Here is a 24,528-nt window from a genome sequence, read left to right as displayed (position 1 = left end):
AAACCCAGTCTCAGGATGGGGCTCTGTGTGTAACAGCCAGGGTCAGGACGGGGTCTGTATGTAACAGCCAGTCTCAGGACGGCTTCTGTGTGTAAAACCCAGTCTCAGGACGGAGACTGTGTGTAAAACCCAGTCTCAGGATGGGGCTCTGTGTGTAACAGCCAGGGTCAGGACAGGGTCTGTGTGTAAAACACAGTCTCAGGATGGGGCTCTGTGTGTAACAGCCAGGGTCAGGATGGGGTCTGTGTGTAAAACCCAGTCTCAGGACAGGGTCTGTGTGTAACAGTGAGTCTCAGGACGGGGTCTGTGTGTAAAACCCAGTCTCAGGATGGGGTCTGTGTGTAACAGCCAGGGTCAGGATGGGGTGTAACAGCCAGTCTGTGTGTAACAGCCAGGGTCAGGACAGGGTCTGTGTGTAAAACCCAGTCTCAGGATGGGACTCTGTGTGTAACAGCCAGGGTCAGGACGGGGTCTGTGTGTAAAACCCAGTCTCAGGACGGGGCTCTGTGTGTAACAGCCAGGGTCAGGACGGGGTCTGTGTGTAAAACCCAGTCTCACGACAGGGTCTGTATGTAAAAGCCAGGGTCAGGACGGGGTCTGTGTGTAAAACCCAGTCTCAGGATGGGGTCTGTATGTAAAACCCAGTCTCAGGATGGGGCTCTGTGTGTAACAGCCAGGGTCAGGACGGGGTCTGTGTGTAACAGCCAGTCTCAGGACGGCTTCTGTGTGTAAAACCCAGTGTCAGGACGGAGTCTGTGTGTAAAACCCAGTCTCAGGATGGGGCTCTGTGCGTAACAGCCAGGGTCAGGATGGTGTCTGTGTGTAAAACCCAGTCTCAGGACGGGGCTCTGTGTGTAACAGCCAGGGTCAGGACGGGGTCTCTGTGTGTAAAACCAAGTCTCAGGATGGGGTCTGTGTGTAAAACCCAGTCTCAGCACGGGGTCTGTGTGTAACAGCCAGGGTCAGGACGGGCCCTGTGTGTAAAACCCAGTCTCAGGTCGTGGTCTGTGTGTAAAACCCAGTCTCAGGACAGGGTCTGTGTGTAATAGCCCGTCTCAGGTCGGGGTCTGTGTGTAAAACCCAGTCTCAGGATGGGGTCTGTATTTAAAACCCAGTCTCAGAATGGGGCTCTGTGTGTAACAGCCAGGGTCAGGACGGGGTCAGTGTGTAAAACCCAGTCTCAGGATGGGGCCTGTGTGTAACAGCCAGGGTCAGGATGGGGTGTAACAGCCAGGGTCAGGACGCGGTTTGTGTGTAAAACCCAGTCTCAGGATGGGGCTCTGTGTGTAACAGCCAGGGTCAGGACGGGGTCTGTGTAAAACCCAGTCCCAGGATGGGGTCTGTGTGTAACAGCCAGTCTCAGGACGGGGTCTGTGTGTAAAACCCAGTCTCAGGATGGGGCTGTGTGTGTAACAGCCAGGGTCAGGACGGGGTCTGTGTGTAAAACCCAGTCTCAGGACAGGGTCTGTGTGTATCAGCCAGGGTCAGGACGGGGTCTGTGTGTAACAGCCAGTCTCAGGATGGTGTTTGTATGTAAAACCCATTCTCAGTGCGGGGTCTGTGTGTAAAACCCAGTCTCAGGATGGGGCTCTGTGTGTAACAGCCAGGGTCAGGACCGGGTCTGTGTGTAAAACCCAGTCTCAGGACAGGGTCTGTGTGTAACAGCCAGGGTCAGGACGGGGTCTGTGTGTAAAACCCAGTGTCAGGACAGGGTCTGTGTGTAACAGCCAGGGTCAGGATGGGGTCTGTGTGTAAAACCCAGTCTCAGGACAGGGTCTGTGTGTAACAGCCAGGGTCAGGACGGGGTCTCTGTGTGTAAAACCCAGTCTCAGGATGGGGTCTGTGTGTAAAACCCAGTCTCAGGACAGGGTCTGTGTGTAACAGCCAGTCTCAGGACGGGGTCTGTGTGTAAAACCCAGTCTCAGGATGGGGTCTGTGTGTAACAGCCAAGGTCAGGATGGGGTGTAACAGCCAGTCTGTGTGTAACAGCCAGGGTCAGGATTGGGTCTGTGTGTAAAACCCAGTCTCAGGATGGGACTGTGTGTAACAGCCAGGGTCAGGACAGGGTCTGTGTGTAAAACCCAGTCTCAGGATGGGACTCTGTGTGTAACAGCCAGGGTCAGGACGGGCTCTGTGTGTAAAACCCAGTCTCAGGTCGGGGTCTGTGTGTAACAGCCAGTCTCAGGACGGGGTCTGTGTGTAAAACCCAGTCTCAGGTCGGGGTCTGTGTGTAAAACCCAGTCTCAGGACAGGGTCTGTGTGTAACAGCCAGGGTCAGGACGGGGTCTGTGTGTAAAACCCAGTCTCAGGACAGGGTCTGTGTGTAACAGCCAGTCTCAGGATGGGGTCTGTGTGTAAAACCCAGTCTCAGGACAGGGTCTGTGTGTAACAGTCAGGGTCAGGACGGGGTCTGTGTGTAACAGCCAGTCAGGACGGGGTCTGTGTGCAAAACCCAGTCTCAGGATGGGGTCTTTATGTAAAACCCAGTCTCAGGATGGGGCTCTGTGTGTAACAGCCAGGGTCAGGACGGGGTCTGTATGTAACAGCCAGTTTCAGGACGGCTTCTGTGTGTAAAACCCAGTCTCAGGACGGAGCTGTGTGTAACAGCCAGGGTCAGGACAGGGTCTGTGTGTAAAACACAGTCTCAGGATGGGGCTCTGTGTGTAACAGCCAGGGTCAGGACGGGGTCTGTGTGTAACAGCCAGTCTCAGGATGGTGTTTGTATGTAAAACCCATTCTCAGTGCGGGGTCTGTGTGTAAAACCCAGTCTCAGGATGGGGCTCTGTGTGTAACAGCCAGGGTCAGGACCGGGTCTGTGTGTAAAACCCAGTCTCAGGACAGGGTCTGTGTGTAACAGCCAGGGTCAGGACGGGGTCTGTGTGTAAAACCCAGTGTCAGGACAGGGTCTGTGTGTAACAGCCAGGGTCAGGATGGGGTCTGTGTGTAAAACCCAGTCTCAGGTTGGGGTTTTTGTGTAAAACCCAGTCTCAGGACGGGGTCTGTGTGTAACAGCCAGTCTCAGGACGGGGTCTGTGTGTAAAACCCAGTCTCAGGACGGGGTCTGTGTGTAAAACCCCGTCTCAGGATGGGGCTCTGTGTGTAACAGCCAGGGTCAGTACGGGGTCTGTGTGTAAAACCCAGTCTCAGGACAGGGTCTGTGTGTAACAGCCAGGGTCAGGACGGGGTCTGTGTGTAACAGCCAGTCTCAGGATGGTGTCTGTGTGTAAAACCCCGTCTCAGGACGGGGTCTGTGTGTAAAACCCAGTCTCAGGACGGGGTCTGTGTGTAAAACCCAGTCTCAGGATGGGGTCTGTATGTAAAACCCAGTCTCAGGATGGGGCTCTGTGTGTAACAGCCAGTCTCAGGATGGGACTGTATGTAACAGCCAGGGTCAGGACAGGGTCTGAGTGTGACAGCCAGGGTCAGGACGGGGTCTGTGTGTAAAACCCAGTCTCAGGACTGGGTCTGTGTGTAACAGCCAGTCTCAGGACGTGGTCTGTGTGTAACAGCCAGGCTGCTGAATTTCTGGGCACATGACCTTTTCTTGAAGGGTGGTCCAATCAAGATATTTAGACACTCAGAGGACTAGTTAGATTAGTTAATGGGAAATTACTTCCTGTAATTGGATGACAAAATTGGAAAGTTGGATTAGTAAGTCTGAAGGTGACTTGAAGGTTGGAGGTGTTGTGGATAGTGTGAAAGGTGATTGTAGATTGCAATGGGATATAGGCAGGATGCAGAACTGGGGAGATTACATCTGGAAAAGTGTGCAGCGCCAGAGTTTGGACGATCATGCTTGAAATTGGAGAGAAGGTGCTTAGCAATGGGGAAGGACACAGGGAACTGGATGTCCATGACCATGGATCCCTCAGAGCCGCCATGACGTTGGTAGGATGATAAGAATGCTGTCCTTCATCATTCCGGGGATTGAGTTCAAGAATCATGAGATAATGTTGCAGCTGTATGAAACCCTGGTAAAACCAGTTCTGTTCCAATCACGTCATTATAGGATGAATGTGAGTCTTTAGAGGTGATGCAGAGGAGATTCACCAGGGTGGTGCCTGGATTAGACAGGATGTTTTATGAGAAAAGGTTGAGTGAGCTCGGGCTTTTCTCTTTAGAGCAAAGGAGTATGAGATTAAGTATGACTTGATAGAGGTCTATAAGATTATGAGATATATAGAGTAGACCCAGTAATTTTCTCCCAGATAATACCAGGTAACATCAATTTAAGGTGAGTGGAGGGAAGTGTAGATGGGATATCAGGTGTAATTTTTTTTACACAGAGAGTGGTAGGCATCTAGAATTCACTGCCATGCCTGATGGTAGAGGTAGGTACAGTAAGGACATTTATGACATTCTTAGGACATGACTGTAAGAGGCTTCCATAGTTTCACTACCCTCTAGGTGAAGAAATTTCATCTTGGCTCCTGACATCTCCTGATTCTGATGACCTCAGCCAAGGAAAACATCACCCCTACATCTACCCTGAATGTTTGTTTCAGTTCAATCACCTCTCACTCTTCTTAAACTCCAGATACTATGGACCTACTTTTCCTAATATCTCCTGAATTGACAAGCCCACCTTGCCAGGAATCAGACTGGGCAAGCTTTCTCTATGCAAGTATGTCTCTGCTCTGACAGGGAGACCAGATTTGAACTCAGTGTTCTGCATGTGATCTCACCAAGACTCGTTCTAATTGGAATAGAGCGTCTCTGCTGTTGTACTCCATGAATTCCTTCAGTTGGAAGGTGGTGAATCTGTGCAATTCGTTACCAGAGACAGTGGTGGAGGCCAAGTCAACGGGTGTAATTAAAGCAGAGATTGATAGGTTCTTCATTGGTAAGGGGATTAAAGAATACAGTGGGAGAAAGGGGGCGGAAAATAAATCAGCTGCCATCAAATGATGCAGCAGGTGATGGGCCAAATGGCCTAATTCCTCTCTTATATCTTATGGTCTTATAATGTAGAACACAATAAAATGGAAGACGTATTCGGGCACTCAGCCCCTCAGTTTGGCGGCTCTGCTCCAAGCCCCAACTCCTCCACTGTGCCAGTTCCACACAGCTCTACGTTTACTCTTCTGTCACAGGTATACCTAACTCCTCTTTAAAAAACTCCAGTGTTCCACAAGCCTCTGGAGTAAAGGACTCTAGAGATTTACCATACTCAACACAAAATTCCCATACACCTCAAAGATTTTAGAGATTAGCTTTATTTGTCAGATGTACACCGAAAACATCCAGTGAAATGCATTACCTTTGCATCAATGACTAACACAGTCCTAGGTGTGCTGCGGGCTGCCTGCAAGTTCACCATGATTCTGCACGGACATACCTTACTAACCCTAGCTTGTATGTCTGTACAATGTGAGAGGAATCTGGAAGCCCCAAAGGAAACCTACAAGGTCACGGGGAGAACATACAGACACCGGTGGGAATTAAACCTGAATCTTACAGCTAACTGCTACACTACTGCAGCAGTTTTGAAGACTGTCCCACAAGCTGTCTGCTGGAGGAACTCAGTGGGTTGAGCAGCATCTTGAGGGGAGGTGGGGAGATGGAAATGTCAAAACTGCCCTCCTCGTAGAGTAACACAGCCTTCAGCTCAAATTGTCCATGATCTCATTTGCTTCAATGTGTCCCATATCCCTTTAAACCAGGCATGGGCAAACTACGGCCCGGGGGCCATATGTGGCCCGTTAAGCTTTTTAATCCGGCCTGCAGAACTTGATGAAATTATATTAATAAACCTTGTTAACGTTTTTTCCCCGCAATTCTGGCGTTTTCCCAATAGATGACGCACTCTATATACATTTGTGGCGACCCATTTCCTGGCACATCCGAACCGGCTCACAATTAGCCAGTGTTCCGGCTAAGGGAGATAGCCTGCGGGGATTTGCGAGCACAGAGCTTTGGAGCCTCTGCGCCACGGCGGGGCAGGTTGAGGGAGGCTTAAAAGTGAGGCTGGGGATTTCGAATAAAGTTTTTTTCTTTGACTGCAGTTATCGACTCCGTGTCATAATTTTAGTGCTGCATGTAGCACACCGCTACACTGTTCTGTCCTTGTGCTGGTCGTTGTTGAGTTTTGGCACAGGGGACAATTGAATAAGAAGGAGCAGGACAAGTAGACCTGCATCTCCTTCAGGCAGGAGGAGAGTGATGACGATAATATCTTGAAGGATAACAGAATTTTCAGTGCTTTAAAATAATAACTGTTACTATTAAAAAAAGCTGTATTTTATTCATTTAATTTTCAGTGTTTTAAAAGTCATTTCAATAAATAGCTAAATACCATGGGACCTCAAAGACAGATATTTTGTTGTAATGCATTTGTTCATTTTCAATTGAAATTAAAGCACATTTTCTACATATCCCATGATATTTTATTTTCTCTTATGAGGTGTATTACCAAAACACTCCGTCCATCTGCTCCTGGTCCGGCCCCCCTGTCAAATTTTAGAACCCTTTGTTGCCCACAAGTCAAAAAGTTTGCCCACCCCTGCTCTAAACCCTTCCTATCCTATCCAAATATCTTTTACAACCAATTCTACAAGCTTTCTGTGACAGTTTGTTTCATCTAAGCAGCACTCAGTGTGAAAAAGTTGTCCATCATGTCTCTTTTAAATTTTCTCTTCCCACCTTAAACCTTCTCCTGTCTCACCACTTCCCTTCTCCTCTCCATTCTTGGTCCTGATGCAGGGTTTCGACCCGAAACATCAACAATGTCAGATGCTGCTCAGCCCACTGAGTTCTTCCATCAGATTGGTTCAAAGTTCAAAGTAATTTTTTATATCAAAGTAAGCATATGTCACCATATTCTACTCTGAGATTCATTTTCTTGCAGGTTTTCACAGAACAAAGAAATACAATAGAATCAATGAAAAACTACACACAAAGGAAGACTAACAAACAGTCAATGTACAAAAGACAAATTACAAATACAAAAAAAAAACAAATAATGAATAAATAACTAAATAACACTGAGAACATGAGTTGCTGAGTCCTTGAAAGTGAATCCATGGGTTGTGGAACCAGTTCAGAGTCAAAGTGAGTGAAGTTATCCATGCTGGTTCAGGAGCCTGATGGCTGAAGGGTAATAACTGTTCCTAACCTGTTGTTGCAGATTCTAGGGGCCCTGCACCTCCTTTCCGATGGCGACAGTGAGAAGAAAACGTGGTCTGGATGATGTGGGTCCTTAATGATGGATTACTTTCTTGTGTCACTGCTCTTTGCAGACATGCCCGTTGGTGGGGAGAACTTTTCCTGTGATGGACTGTGAAACTCCAGATTCCAGCCTGTACAGTCCCTTGTGACCTTTTCTCTTCTAACCGTGCATATGCTCCAGTTCGGACTCTCCCTCAGTACACATACTGAAAGGAAGCACTTGCCTTTCTCACTGCTATGTGTTGGTTTTCAAACTCCTCCAAACTCCAAGACCTTTCAGTCTCTATGACATAGGATTAGCAATCTGATCAGAGGGAGAATGTGCAGGGGTCACGACTAAGCCTGAGTCCCTGGTCATCATGAGGCAGTGTCTCTACCAGCTACCACACTGTGCTCAGCTCTCATCATGCTAGGTAACAATCCCTTCGTGTTTAAGCTTTCCACAGGATGCTGTGGCTAACATACAGTTTCTGCACACTCTTATGCAGAGTATTCACAACACTTTTACACAATGCTTTGTGTGTTGTACCTATTAGAATGTCAGCCCCTTCGGGCTTCATTTCAGGATTCCCATTGTAACAGATGTTCAAGCACATGGGGAACTCCAGCCCAGTTTACTTCAACAGTACTTTAATTTTAACTGTGTGCACTACCACTTACTGGACATTAATCTTCAATTCCCAAAAGCCCCAAAAAAGATTGGCATCTCTGTTGCTACCAACCCACAGCGTGCTCCTGCCTTAGCCAACCTTAAAGTTGTTGATTTAAGCAAAGAAAGCACAAGCTAACACACCAACTCAAACTCATTAACATAATATGGTGAAGCACAAGACATTGGGTTCAGTGGAACTTTTAGAACATCAGCGATATGGCTCAGAACATGAATGGTTTCACATCACAGAAGCAACGAGTCCCTTAGAGAATTCTCTAATCATTTCAAAAAAACAAGTTTAGCAATAATATAATCAGCAGTCAGTGAGAACCAGAGCAGCCTCTGATATGTCTAACAACATTAGGTTGTTTAATTTTCACTAAAGACATGAATCTAATCAAAAGTCATCTAATTATTTCTATTCATGGGGTGGTTTGAAACAATATGCTGAAGAGTTGTGGGGAATAGGAGCTTGACTCTTCATCCGGTAGATCTTACTCTGAAATATTTAAAAAAGCACATAATAAAGCAAAGGTCAAGTGAATCAAGGTGTGGCTTATTAACATTACCTAACCTCCAAGACCTTACTGATTTTATCTGCTGACGTACACAGCTCCCCATCCCCCGACCACATGCCATCAATTTACATTTAGCTGCTTGCTTTTTCAAAGAGGCAAAGACCAAAAGAGTTTCCTCTTCGTTGCTCTTGACACGCAAGCCTTGAGCAAAAAGGGCAAACTCTGCCCTCCAGTTATCCCCGACGCAGATGAACCCAGATAAACATAGACCTAACAATCCAAGAAAATTTCCAAAATCACTCCGACTGGGCAGAACTTGCAGTTGCCCCAACTTCAACTCCCTTCTGCAAGTTTCAGGATTATTTCTGCCCTCACAGTCCACTCTTACAGTGACCCTGTCCTGTCCTGCTGCTGTGTAAAGATCCCTTGTATAGCGACCCTTTTCCATTCACTTAAACACAGCTCTGACTCCTCCCCGATGACAGAGCATCAGCTTCCTTCTCTCAGCCACTTCCATATCCCATTTATTTTCTTTGAAATACACATTTGCGCTCCTGTTTTTAAAAATTGCTAAGTGAATGAATGAAGGAACAGGACTGGGACAAAAGATTTATTGTTTCCTGAAGCTGAGAGGAATTCCGATTACAGCGCAACATTTGGTGGCAGCCCTGCTGTGGGTCTGACTGCCCCTACAGACATTTGTTGGTGATTAGCTGCTGCTGTGCATGAGGCAGTTTGATTCATGCACTGGCAACCTTGCTGCATTCCTGCGTGAAACTGCAGAGCTTCCTCATTCCCTTCTTGCCTGCCTCTTGCCCCCATCAAAATATTCAAAATTCAAGAATGTTTAATATCATTTCCTGTATTTGGGTATAAAGAGAAGAAAATAATTTTTCCTCCAGATCTGATGCAGTACAAAACACAAAAGATGAAGAGCATAGTAATAGTAATACAACTCAAATAGTTTAAATACATTAACTGAGCCTATGTCCATAAAATGAGGCTAGACTGTACATGAGCTGACTAACAGGAAATAATAGTGGGTGGAGGTGTTTGTTGATCACTTACTGCTTGGGGAAAGTAACTGTTTTTCAGTCTGGTGGTACACAGTCCCCTACCCTGATGGGAATAGGACAAGCAGTACATGAGCAGGATGGGTGGGATCTTACATGATGTTACTGCCCCAACATGCACATCACCTGCTGAACACACACATACAAACACATACACATGCATGTGCAAGCACGCACACTCACATGCACAAAACTCAATCACGTGCACATATATGCAGAAACAGAGACCTATAGTATGTGCTCCCACACAAAGAATGCATCTCCAAGTACAAAGAGTAACACCCACACTCACACAACCACAAGTTGCCATGTACACAATACAATAACAAACTCAATAGGGCACGAGACAATAGATGCTGTGTATACAATACAATAACACACTCCATTATATAGGGGATAACAGCTAATGTGTATACAATATCACACTCTATACGACGGGACAACAGATACAGTGCATACAATAACGCACTATTATACAGGGGATAACAGATACTGTGTATTCAATACGATTGCACTCTATAATACAGTGGTCAGCAGATACTGTGTACACAATACAATGACACACTCCATACAACAGGGTACATAGATACTGTGTATATTATAAAATAACACACTCCATTACACAGTGAATGACAGATAGCATGTAAACAATACAATCACACACTATTATACAGGGGACAACAGATACAGTGTACCCAATACAAGTAACACGCTCCATTATACAGGGGACAATATATTCTGTGTATACAATACAATAACACCATCATTATACAGCAGACTACATATAATGTGTATACAATTACACACTCCATTATAGAGGGGCAACAGATACAATGTACACAGTGTAATTACACACTCCATACAACAGGGAACCTCAGATATTGTGCATACAATACAATAACACACACTATTATACAGGGGACGACAGATACTGTGTACTAAACACAATAACACACTCCATTATACAGGGGACGACAGATACTGTATACACAACACAATAACACACTCCATTATACAGGGGACAACAGATACTGTGTATATAATAAAACAGCAAGGAGAGCAGGCTCTGTTCTTAGCAGTAATATAACCCCAATGGCCACTTTATTCAGTACCTCCTGTACATAATACAGTGACTATTGAGTACATATTTGAGGTCTTCTGCTGCTGCAGCCCATCCACCTCAAGATTCGATGTGATGTGTATTCAAAAATGCTCTTCTGCACACCATCGTTGTAACGGCTGGTTACTCGAATCACTTTCCCCTTCTGGCATTCTCCTCTGATCTTTCTCATTAACAAGGTGTTTTCATCCTCAGAATTGCCACCCATTGGATGTTATTTTTTTTTGTTTTTTGAACCATTCTCCATAAGCTCCAGAGACTGTTTTGTGTGAAAAGTCCTGAGATCAACAGTTCCTGAGATATTCAAACCAAGCCTCCTGGCAATCATTCCACATTCAAGGTCACAGATGACATTTCTTTCCCATTCTGACATTTGGCCTGAACAACTGAACCTCTTGACCATGTCTGCATGCTTTTATGCAGTGCATTGATTAGATATTTGCATTAATGAACAGGTGTACCTATTAAAGTGGCCACTGAGTTTATAATTTCCTATAAGTCTGTTGCAAGGGAATTATCAGATCCCGTGTATTCAATCACATCAACTACAGTAGAGAGAACAACAGCTCTAGAATCTGAATCAGAATCAGGTTTAATATCACCTGAACATAGTGAAATTTGCTGCTTTACAGCAGCAGTACAATGCAGTACATAGTAATAAAAGTTATAAATTACAGTTAGAAGTATACTGGATATAAAAAATAAAGAAGTAGTACAAAGAGAGATAAAGCATACTGAGGAACTGTTGATGGGTTCATTGTCTCATGGCGAAGGGGAAGAAGCTGTTCCTGAAAAGTTGAGTGTTTGTTTGCAGGCTCCTGTACCCCCTCCTTGATGGTAGCAATGAGAAGAGGGTATGCCTTTGATGATGGTCCTTGATGATGCTGCCTTTTGGAGGCATCACTTTTTGAAAGTGTCCCAGATGCCTGCGCCCATCATGGAGCTGGGTAAGTTTACAACTTTTTGCAGCTTTTCCTGATCCTGTACATTGGCTCCTTTGTGGTGATTTAATATTTGAAAATATTTTAAATATATTGTTTAATTAAGTGTGCTTTGTTGTTTAAATACTTCATTACAGGTTACATGTAAAAGTATGTGAATGGCATACATAATTACATCACCATGTAATATGCAGCATGCCTCACTAAAATAAAAATGAAGTCGACACGTTATTCCCGCCTCCATGTTTTTCTTTCAAATAATTTTATGTTTTGGAGTGACAAAACATAACAGTAGCAATGAGAACAGAAAATGCCTGCAGAACTCAGCAGGCCAGACACCATCTATGGGAGGAGGTAGTGACAATGTTTCAGGCCGAAATGTTGTCACTACCTCTTCCCATAGATGCTGTCTGGCCTGCTGAGTTCTGCCAGCATTTTGTGTTTTTAGTTATTTCCAGCATCTGCAGATTCACTTGTGTTGACAGTAGCAATGAGGAAGTTTCAAGTTGTCCAATATGACTACCTACCTATTGAAGCGCAGTGAGACATTCAAGTTAAAAAGAAAGCACAGCTTGAGCTTCTTCAGGAAGTGACAGAAGTGGTCAAGTTAAAACAAGGCAGAAAATGGACAAAATTCATGGGTCCACAAACAGTGAGTACCATAAATTAAAAAAAACAAATGGCTGGCTACAATGGAAAGACAGATGCGTTTGACTGCACAAGAAATACCTGGATATTGTATATGGAGTGAATTGAGCAGTATTTTAAAGCAAATAAAACAACCAATGAAAACTGAGTGCCAGTTTTGCTGAGTGCAATGGGGGAAAGGGCATGCAGCTGATCTGAAGCTTGACTGCTCCAACCAAATCTGCAGAAATGAGCTTTGCTGATAACATGAAAATAATGCAGGAACATTTAGAGCTGAAAGAGCTGTTGATTGCAGAACACTTTAGGTTTCATGAGCAGAATTGAAAGGAAGGGGAACTATTTCAGCGTACTTGGCTGAATTGAAGAGATTGTCTGAACATTGTCATTTCAGTGATGGGCTTAATGATGCACCAAGAGGTTGGGGAATCTTACAAGAAAGCATTTAAAGACAACTCCTAACTGAAGCAAAACATGTTTAAAAGAGCATTTGAAATTACTGTATCAATGGAAACAGCAGACAGAGATGCAATTGAGTTGCAAATTGGGCGTGAACAAAATTGCAATGTCTAAACAGAAACCTGCCTGGTTGAACAAATTATGCTATGGTTATGGCAGGGGCTCACAAACACCGCACCAATGCAGGTTTGAAGGCAAAAAATTGCAGAAAATGCAACAACACAGAACAGCTACAAAGAGCATGTTGGGCAGACAAAAATAAATGAGTCTGGCTTGGTGTGTAAAACATTTCAACTACTACCTGTATGGGAGAGAGTTTACCCTCATTACTGAGCATCAACTACTAGTGTCCATTTTCAATCCACATAAGTTTGTTCCACAAAAATCAGCAGCAGGAATGCAGAGATGGACTTTGTTTCTTGGAGGACACAATTAAGATTGATTCAAGAGGATGACTAATCATGAATTGTCCCAAAATGCCTGAAAAATTTACCAAAGAGAACTCTCCTCTTGACATATTCTCCCTAATGCAAATTGCCAATCTCCCTATTATGGCAGAGATGCTCTAAAGGGAGACCAGAAAAGACCCAACAGTGTCTCAGGACTATATGGCAATTCAAAATGGCTGGAATGTGCAGCAGAAATTCCCATTCCCGCATTTTTACCAGCATGGGATGAACTTGCTTTTGACGGTGGGTTATATGAGGAATTGAGAGTTGTTGTATCATCCAAACTGAGAGCTTGAAGTGTTAGAGGAGCTACATGCCGGCCATCTAGGCAAATGAAAGCATTGACTCGAAGCTTTGTCTGGTGACCTGGGATAGATCAGCAGATCGAGCAGCTTGCCATGCACTGTATAGGATGTCAACATGTCCAGAAGATGCCAAGAGCAACACCTCTCCAAACCTGGGAATGGCCTGCACTGCCCTGGCAGAGGGTTCATGTGGATTTTTACTGGACCATTCATGGGTTCAAATTTCTTGGTAGTAGCGGGTGCAGCAACAAACAGGCCAGAAGTGTTCCCACTGCAGGCTCGCACACTGTGATGTTTTGAGATGATTCTTCTCAGGGACTGATGTTCTGCAACACTTAGTCAGTGACAATGGACCACAGTTGTGGAACAGTTTCAGTCATTCCTGAAAATGTATGGAATAAGTCTCACTATTCCAGCACCAGACCATCCAGGTAAAAGTGGTTCGGTGAAAATGAATCTCAGGGTTGTATATGGTGCAAAATATGTACTTTGATAATAACTTTACACTTTGATCTTTGTCCAGAGTCTAAAGAAGGCTCTGCGAGTAATGTCAGCAGAACACACTACACTAACACCGAACCAGAAGCTCACCAATTTTCTCCTTACATGTAGCAATGCAGCACACTCCACAACCAAGAACTCACCCGCTAGACTGTTCCTGGGTTGTCCCTTGCGCTCAAGCTTGGAGCTCCTCACACCCAAACTCAGAAGCAGCATGCCAGACAAACAGCTGAGACAAATTGAGGGCTCCTCAAACCAGGAAGTTCGATGTTTCACTCCTGGACAAGCAGTCCTGGTGAGGGACTACAAAGGTGATCAAAAGTGTGAACTTGGAAAGACTAAGGTCAGAACTGGACCACTTTCCTGCACAATGGAGATTGGGTCTGATGTCATCTCGAAATGACATGTTGATTCAATTGTTCAAGAATAAAGGTGTCCAGCATTGTTAGAACTACTTCCTGCAGTCCCAGAGTCAATGCCTACAATGACCATGGAAGAAGCCCCTGAACCTGAGATTATTTCACAGCCACAAGTCTCACTTGCCAAGCAGAGTTACGCCCTTGTCAGGGAAGATGTTATTCCACAAGAGTAAGAATCATCCAGAGTGATTAAATCATTAGGCCTAAATGGGACAGTTTAAAATTTACTATGTTGTGGATGTCTATATAGTTGTTGTATAGTATACAGTGTACAGTATATATGTGTGTGTGTGTATATATCTATCTATCTATATATAAATACACACACACACACACACACACAGAGTTACGTACCTGTGGGTATCTCATACCTATCACGTGACCATGATGTAATTAAAGCTATGCTGGACATGAGGTAATGGTGGTCTTGTGATGGTGGAGTGATGTCATTTTTCCGCCAGTGAGAGGCCACGTGATAGTTTTTTCAACCGGGTATAAAAGGAAAACCCCTCCCTGTGAGGTGGGCCAGTTCGTGGCTGAATTCACCACTGACACCATGATGCTGCGTATTTCGATGTTCTGATGCAGTTTTATTTTAAAGTGGAGTTTTACTTTCTGCCTTAAGCCAGAAGTTATTGCCAGTAGTTTTGCTACAATACTGCCAATTAAAATCAAGTCGGAGAGTGAAGATTCATCGAAGTTCGGGAAGCTGAAAGATCGAAGTTGATTTTGGCTGTAAAGCAGGTTTGACCTTTATTTAAAATTCGCACGAGGAATTAGTAACCTGTGTCTGTGTTAACTCCTGTTTTGCCAAAAAAAGAGCAGAGAATTAGATGCAGACTTTTGCCAAGGAAAGGTCAGTGCCTTTAAGCCGTTTTATTTTCTTCAATCGTAAATACCTCGGCAAAGCATACTTCGGCTGGGATCAGCAGTAACGTCATGAAAGAGGATTTAATTCAAGGAAAGTCTCTCCTTTAACTGACTGTAAATCATTTTGGACTCTTTGCAATACTATTTTAAAGAATTGAGTTCGCATTTCTCTCTTTAAGAACTGTTCGAACTGCCATATCACAGCTGACTTCCGGTTAAAGTAGTCGTTTGTTTACTTTTGGGTTTTTTTTTAGCAGTGTATAATAAATGTTTTATTTGTTATAAAAAACCTGTCTCAGTTACATATTCATTGTTGCTGGACTGTAACAATATATATATATATATATATATATATATATATAGAAAGATGCATTCTATAAAGAGTTGGAGTTTATAGCTAAGTAGGGAGGAGTGATGTGTATTTAATATTTTAGTCATACTTGAGTAATACTGTTAACACATTTTTTTATTAAGTTTCCTTTTTGTTTAAACTCTTCATTATGAGTTATATGTAAAAGTACTGAATGACATACATCATTACATCACCATATCATACGTGGCGTGCCTCACTGCAGTAAAAGCGAAACAGACACGTTATTTCCTGGAACCATGGTTATACCAATGAGTTTCACATACCTCATCCCAGACAGTGATGTAACTGGTTAGAATGCTCTCAAATATAATTCTGCAAGTATTTTTGGTGACACAGCAATTCTCCTCAAATTGGCCAATGAACTAAAGTCCCTACCTGCCTTCTTTATAATTGCAACATCATGATGGGGTGAGGAACTTGAAAGTACACGCCCTTTCCACTTCTGATCCCTCAACGAGGACTGGTGTCTGATCCCTTGATAGGACTGGTTTGTGATCCTCGATGAGGACTGGTCCGTGATCATTTGATGAGAACTGGAATATGAACCCTTGATGAGGACTGGTCTGTGATCCCTTGATGAGGACTGGTGTGTGATCTCGCAATAAGGACTGGTCTGTGATCCCTTGATAAGCACTAGCTGGTGATCCTTCGATGAGGTCCGGTGTGTCATCCCTCGATGAGGAATGGTCTGTGATCCCTCGATGATAAATGGTGTGTGATCCCTCAGTGAGGACTGGTGTGCTATCCCTCAATGAGGACAGGGCTGAGATCCCTCGATAGGGACTCGTTTGTGATCACTCGATGACAATTGGTTTGTGATACCTCCATGACGACTGGTTTGTGAATCCTCGATGTGAGTGGTGGGTGATCCCTTGATATGAACTGGTTTGTCATTCCTCGATGACGACCGGTCTGTGATCCCTCGATGAGGACCGGTTTGTGGGCCCTCAACACAGTCCTGTGTGTGATCCGTCGATGAGAACTGGTTTGTGATCTCTCCATGAGGACTGGTTTGTGATCCCTCGATCAGGACTGGTCTGTGATCCCTCGATGAGGATGGGTTGGTGATATCTCAATGAGAACTGGTTTGTGATCTCTCGATGACGACTGGTGCGTGATCCTTTGACAACATCTGGTCTCTGATCCCTCGATGAGCGCTGCTGTGTTATCCCTTGATGAGGACTGCTGTGTGACCCCACAATGACATCCCTTGTGTGGTCCCTCGATGAGGTCTGGTGTGTGATCCCATGATGAGGTCCAGTGTGTGATCCCTCAATAACGACTGCTGTTTGATCCCTTGAAGGCAACTGTGAGTAATCCCTCAAAGTCAACTGGCTTATGATACCTCGATGAGAACAAGTCCCTAATCCCTCGATGAGGACTGAATTGTGATCTCTCAAAGAGTACTTGTTTCTGATCCCTCGAGAAGGACTAGTTTGTGGTCTCTTGATGTTGTCTGGTGTGTGGTCCCTCGATGAGGTCCAGTGTGTGATCCCTCGATGACGACTGGTAGATGTTCACTCAATATGAACTGGCTTGTTATCCCTCGATGAGAAGACATCTGCGATCCCTCTGTAGCACTCAGCTAACCTCAGGCTTGCTCAGCTCGCTTCCGTCTTGGGGGTGCAGCCTTCAGCCCCGCCAAACTGGATAATCAGTTTGTGTGGATGCTGTGTAATGTCCCCCACCTCGCCAAATAACAGGCAGTACACTCCATGCAATTAAATGATTACACTTGATAGAGATAACTAGAACTACATGATTAATAATGGTATATAAGTAGGAAAAGAAAATAAAGGAAGGATGCAAAACTTATCAAAGTCCAAACCACTTCATGCACAACCGTTGGAGCTCAATTAACGTCTTCTGGCCACCATTCAATCCCCTCAGACCTCTTCGAATCGCAGCTCAGGACCACCCGAAGTGATCGACCAAGCACCCCCGGCATGTCTGTCTACGTCTCCTCTCCTCGCCGAATCTCCTGGCCTTGGACCGCCCCCCCCCCCACTCAGGCCCGTTCCATCGCCCAGCGTACAGCATCGCGCCCTCTCTCTTTTACCCCCTTGCGCCGACCCCCACAAGCCCGCTGACAATAGCTTACAGACTCAGAATGGAGAGAATAACATTAATTCCAATTGGTTCATAAAGGAATACAATTGTCGTTATCAGTAAATTCTAAATCCAAACAAACTGCGAGAGAAAGCATTCCTACATTTAACAAAGAAGCCATTCTGATTAACATACGCAGTAACAAAAGAACCCCCTCACACAAAAAAACCCCACAAAAGAAGAAACCCCCTTAAACCTCGATGAGGACTGGTGTTTCATGCATTGATGTGAACTGGAGTGTGATCCCTCGATGAGGACTGGTCTGTGATCCCTCGATGAGGACTGGTCTGTGATCCCTCGATGAGGACTGGTCTGTGAACCCTCATTGAGGACTGGTCTGTGAACCCTCATTGAGGACTGGTTTGTGAACCATCGATGTGAATGGTGGGTGATCCTTCGCTGTGAACTGGTTTGTCATTCCCCGATGTTTGTGATGCAATTATGTGAACTGGAGTGTAATCCCTCGATGAGGACTGGTCTGTGATCCCTCGATAAGCAACAGTCTGTGATCCCTCGATGAGGACTGGTGTGAACTGGTTGAGGACTCGTCTCTGATCACTCGATGAGGACTGGGTTGTGAACCCTCGATGTGAATGGTGGGTGATCCCTTGATGTGAACTGGTTTGTCATTCCTTGATGACGATTGGTCTGTGATCCCTCGACGAGGACGGGTTGGTGATATCTCAATGAGAACTGGTTTGTGATCCCTCGATGAGCGCTGCTGTGTTAGCCCTTGATGAGGACTGCTGTGTGACCCCACGATGACATCCCTTGTGTGGTCCCTTGATGAGGACTGGTGTTTGATCCCTCAATGAGAACTGGTCTGTGACTGGATTGTGATCCCTTGATGAGGACTGGACTGTGTTACCTCGATGAGGGCAGGACTGAGATCCCACAATGAGGACAGGACTGAGATCCCACAATGTGAACTTGTTTGTGATCTCTCATTGAAGACTGGTCTGTGATTCCTTGATGAGGACTGGTGCGTGATCCCTCATTGAGGACTGGTCTGTGAACCCTTGATGTGAATGGAGGGTGATCCCTCGATGTGAACTAGTTTGTCATTCCTCGACGATGACTGGTGTGTGATCCCTCGATGAGAACTTGTCTGTGACTGGATTGTGATCCCTTGATGAGGACTGGTGTGTTATCCCTCGATGAGGACAGGACTGTGATCCCTCAATGAGGGCAGGACTGTGATCCCAGAATGAGGACAGGACTGTGATCCCATGATGAGGACAGGGCTGAGATCCCTCGATAGGGACTCGTTTGTGACCACTTGATGACGACTGGTTTGTGATACCTCCATGACGACTGGCTTGTGCTCCGTCAATGAGGGCTGGTTTGTAATACCTCAATGAGGACTGGTGTGTGATCTCTGGATGAGGACTGATCTGTGATCCCTCGATAAGGACTGGTACGTGATCTTTCGATGAGAACTAGTGTGCTATCCCTCGATGAGGACTGGCTTTTGGGCTCTCAATGGTCCTGTGTGTGATCACTCCATCAGGACTGGTCTGTGATCCCTCGATGAGACTGGTGTGTGATCCCTTGATGGTCCAGTGTGTGATCCCTTGATGAGAACTTGTTTGTGATCACTCAATGAGAACTGGTCCGTGATCCCTCAATCAGGACAAATCTGTGATCCCTCGATGAGGACTGGTTTGTGAACCCTCGATGTGAATGGTGGGTGATCCCTTGATGTAAACTGGTTTGTCATTCCTCGATGAGGTCCGGTGTGTGATCCCTCGATGACAACTGGTGATTGATCCCTCGATGAGGACTAGTTTGTGGTCCCTCGATGTCAACTGGTGCGTGGTTCCTCGATGAGGTCCGGTGAATGATCCCTCGATGACGACTGGTAGATGTTCACTCAATATGAACTGGCTTGTTATCCCTCGATGAGAAGACGTCTGTGATCCCTCTGTAGCCCCCAGCTAACCTCAGGCTTGCTCAGCTCGCTTCCATCTTGGGGGTGCAGCCTTCAGCCCTCCCAAACTGGATAATCAGTTTGTGTGGATGCTGTGTAATGTCCCCCACCTCGCCAAATAACAGGCAGTACACTTCATGTGATTAAATGATTACACTTCATAGAGATAACTAGAACTACATGATTAATAATGATATGGTATATAAGTAGGAAAAGAAAATAAAGAAAAGGTGTGAAACTTATCAAAGTCCAAACCACTTCATGCACAACCGTTGGAGCTCAATTAACAATGTCTTCTGGCCACTATTCGATCCCCTCAGACTTCTTCGAATCGCAGCTCAGGACCTCCTGAAGTGATCAACCAAGCACCCCCGTCTCCTCTCCTCGCCGAACCTCCTGGCCTTGGACCACCCCGCCACTCGGGGCCCGTTCCATCGTCCAGCGTACAGCCTCGTGCCCTCTCCCTCTCACCCCCTTGCGCCGTCCCCCATAAGCCCGCTGACAATAGCTTACAGACTCAGAAGAGAGAGAATAACATTAATTCCAATTGGTTCACAAAGGAATACGATTCTTGTTATCAATAAATTCTAAACCCAAACAAACTACAAGAGAAAGCACTTATAACAAAGAAGCATTCCTACTTTTAACAAAACAAAGAAGCCATTTTGATTAACATACGCAGTAACAAAAGAACCCCCTTACACGAAAAAACATCCAGAAAAGAAGAAACCCCCTTACATCTCGAAGAGGACTGGTGTATGATGCATTGATGTGAACTGGATTGTGATCCCTTGATGAGGACTGGTCTGTGATCCCTCGATGAGGTCCAGAGTGTGATCCCTTAATGACATCCAGTATGTGATCCCTTGATGAGGTCCAGTGTGCGAACTCTCAATGACGACTGTGAGTGATCCCTGGATGCGGTCCGGTGTGTGATATCTCAATGAGGACTGGTGTGTGAACCGTTCATGAGGAATGGTCTATGATCCGTCGATGAGGACTGGTATGTGATCTCCCGATGAGGATTGTTCTGTGATCCCTTGATGAAATCCGGTGTGTGGTTCCTCGAAGTCGTCCGGTGTGTGGTCCCTCGAAGTCGTCCGGTGGTGGTCCCTCGATGTCGTCCGGTGTGTGATCCCTCGATGAGGTCTGGAGTGTGATCCCTCGATGTAGTCTGGTGTCTTATCCCTCAATGAGGTCCAGTGTGCGAACCCTCGATGATGTCTAGTGAGGGATCCCTCGATGAGGTCAGATGTGTGATCATTCGATGAGGTCCGGTGTGTGGTCCCTCGATGAGGTCCAGTGTGTGATCCCTCGATGACCACTGGTGTTCCCTTGATGTGAACTGGCTTGTTACTCCTCGATGAGAAGACGTCTGCAAACCCTCTGTAGCCTCCTGGCTAACCTCAAGCTCGCTCAGCTCACTTCCGTCTTGGGGGTGCAGCCTTCAGCCCCGCCAATCTGGATAATCAGTTTGTGTTGATGCTGTGTGATGTCCCCCACCTCGCCAAATAACAGGCAGTACACTTCATGCGATTAAATGATTACACTTTATAGAGATTACTAGAACTACATGATTAATAATGATACGGTATATAAGAAGGAAAAGAAAATTACGAAAAGGCGTGAAACTTATCAAAGTCCAAACCACTTCATGTACAACCGTTGGAGCTCAGTTAACAATGTCTTCTGGCCACCATTCAATCCCCTCAGACCTCTTCGAATCGCAGCTCAGGACCACCCGAAGTGATCAACCAAGCACCCCCGGCACGTCTGTCTACGTCTCCTCTCCTCGCCGAACCTCCTGGCCTTGGACCACCCCCCCTGCTTGGGGCCTGTTCCATTGCCCAGCGTACAGCATCACGCCCTCTCTCTCTCACCCCCTTGCGCCGACCGCCATAAACCCACTGACAATAGCTTACAGACTCAGAAGAGAGAGAATAACATTAATTCCAACTGGTTCACAAAGGAATACAATTCTCGTTATCAGTAAATTCTAAACCCAAGCAATCTGCAAGAGAAAGCACTTATCATAACAAAGAAGCATTCCTACTTTTAACAAAACAAAGAAGCCATTTTGATTAACATACAGTAACAAAAGAACCCCCTGACACAAAAAAACCCAGAAAAGAAGAAACCCCCCCTTACACCTCAATAAGGACTGGTGCGTGATGCATTGATGTGAACTGGATTGTGATCCCTCGATGAGGACTGGTGCATGATCCCTCAAAGAGGACTGGTTTCTGGTCCCTTGATGTCGTCCGGTGTGTGATCGTTCGATGAGGTCTGGTATGTAATCCCTCGATGAGGTCCGGTGTTTGGTCCCTTGAAGATGACTGGAGTTTGATTCTTTGAAGGCGACTGGTGAGTGATCCCTCGAAGTGAACTAGCTTGTGATTCCTCAATGAGATCGTCCCTAAACCCTCAAAGACGACTGTTGTGTGATCCCTCGATGACCACTGGTGTGTGATCCCTTGAAGAGGACTGTGAACCCTCGATAAGGACAGGTATGTTTTCCCTCGTAAACGTCCGGTGTGTGATACCTCAATGAGGACTGGTGAGTGAACCATCGATGAGGACTGGTGTATGATCTGTCGATGAGGACTGGTGTGTGATCATTCAATGAGGACTGGTCTCTGATCCTTCCATGAGGTCTAGTTTGTGATCGTTTGATGACAACTGGTTTGTGATCCCTCGTTGCCGACCAGTTTGTGATTCCTCAATAACGACTGGTGATTGATCTCTCGATGAGGACTGGTGTGTGATCCCTCGATGACGACTGGTGTCTGATCCCATGATGAGGACTGGTAGGTGTTCCCTCGATGTGAACTGGCTTGTTGAGAAGAGATGAGAAGACGTCTGTAATCCCTCTGTGGTCCCCTGGCTAACCTCAAGCTCGCTCAGCTCGCTTCCGTCTAGGGGCTGCAGCCTTCAGCCCCGACAAACTGGATAATCAGTTTGTGTGGATGCTGTGTGATGTCCCCCACCTCACCAAATAACAGGCAGTACACTCCATGCGATTAAATGATTACACTTTACAGAGATTACTAGAACTACGTGATTAATAATGATACAGCATATAAGGAAATGAAAATAAAGAAAAGGTGCCAAACTTATCAAAGTCCAAACCACGTCACGCACAACCGTTGGAGATCAATTATCGATGTCTTCTGGCCACCATTCGATCCCCTCAGACCTCCTCGACTCGCAGCTCAGGACCACCTGTAGTGATCAACCAAGCACCCCCGGCACATCTGTCTTTGTCTACTCTCCTCGCCGAACCTCTAGGCCTTGGACCCCCCCCCCACCTCAGGGCCTGTTTCATCGCCCAGCGTACAGCATCGCGCCCTGTCTCTCTCACCCCCTAGCACCGACTGTCATAAACCCATTAACAATAGCTTACAGGCTTAGAACAGAGAGATTAACATTAATTCCAATTGGTTCACAAAGGAATACAATTCCCGTTATCAGTAAATTCTAAACACAAACAAGCTCCAAGAGAAAGCACTTATCATAACAACGAAGCATTCCTACTTTTAACAAAACAAAGAAGCCATTTTGATTAACATACGCAGTAGCAAAAAAATCCTTACACAAAAAAAATCCACAAAAGAAGGAACCCCCTTACACCTCGTTGTGGATCGGTGTGTGATGCATTGATGTGAATTGGAGTGTGATCCCTCGATGAGGACTGGTCTGTGATCCCTCCATGCATACAGGTCTTGATACCTCGATGAGGAGTGGTCTCTGATTCCTCCATGAGGACTGGTGCGTGATGCCTCGTGAAGGACCGGTCTGTGATCCCTCGATGAGGACTGGTGTGTGGTCCGTCGATGAGGACTGGTTTGTGATCACTCGATGAGGATTGATTTGCGATCCCTCAGTGAGTACTTGTTTCTGATCCCTCAATGACGACTGGTGTGTGATCTCTCAATGACGACTGGTGTTTGATCTCTCGAATACGACTGGTGAGCGATCCCTCAAAGTGAACTGCCTTGTCATTCCTCGTTGAGAACAAGTCGCTAATTCCTCGATGAAGGCTCGGACTAGGAGGGCCGAGATGGCCTGTTTCCGTGCTGTGATTGTTATATGATTATATGGTTAAGAATGGTGTGTGATCCCTCGATGCAGACTGGTTTGTGGTCCCTCGATGTCGTCCGGTGTGTGGTCCCTCCATGAGTTCCAGTGTGTGATCCTTCGATGACGACTGGTGTTTGATCCCTCAATGAGGACTGGTAGGTGTTCCCTCAATGTGAACTGGCTTGTTATCCCTCGATGAGAAGACGTCTGTGATCCCTCTGTGGCCCCCTGGGTCGCCTCAGGCTCGCTCAGCTCACTTCCGTCTAGGGGATGCAGCCTTCATCCCTGACAAACTGGATAATCAGTCAGTGTGGATGCTGTGTGATGTCAACCACCTCGCCAAATAACACACAGTACACCCTATGCAATTAAATGATTACACTTCATAGAGATCATTAGAACTACGTGATTAATAATGATACAGTATATAAGAAGGAAATGAAAATAAAGAAAAGGTGCCAAACTTATCAAAGTCCAAACAACTTCATGCACAACCGTTGGAGATCAATTATCGATGTCTTCTGGCCACCATTCGATCCCCTCAGACCTCCTCGACTCTGCACCTGGGACCAGCCGAAGCATTCAACTAAGCACCCTGTCTTCGTCTCCTCTGCTCGCTGAACCTCCTAGCCTTGGACCCCACCCTCCCTCCCAGCTCGGGGTTGGTTCCATCGCCCAGTTTACAGTATCTCGTCCTCTCTCTATCACCCCCTTGCACCGACCCCCATAAGCCCGCCAACAATAACTTACAGAGTCAGAAGAGAGAGAATAACATTAATTCCAATTGGTTCACAAAGGAATACATTTCTCGTTATCAGTAAATTCTAAACCGAAACAAACTGCGAGAGAAAGCACTTATCATAACAAAACATTCCTACTTTTAACAAAAGAAAGAAGTCATTTTGATTAACGTATGC

Source organism: Hypanus sabinus, chromosome 13, assembly GCF_030144855.1.
Source record: "Hypanus sabinus isolate sHypSab1 chromosome 13, sHypSab1.hap1, whole genome shotgun sequence".
In the NCBI taxonomy this organism is placed as follows: Eukaryota; Metazoa; Chordata; class Chondrichthyes; order Myliobatiformes; family Dasyatidae; genus Hypanus; species Hypanus sabinus.
Note: the sequence above shows the minus strand (reverse complement) of the source record.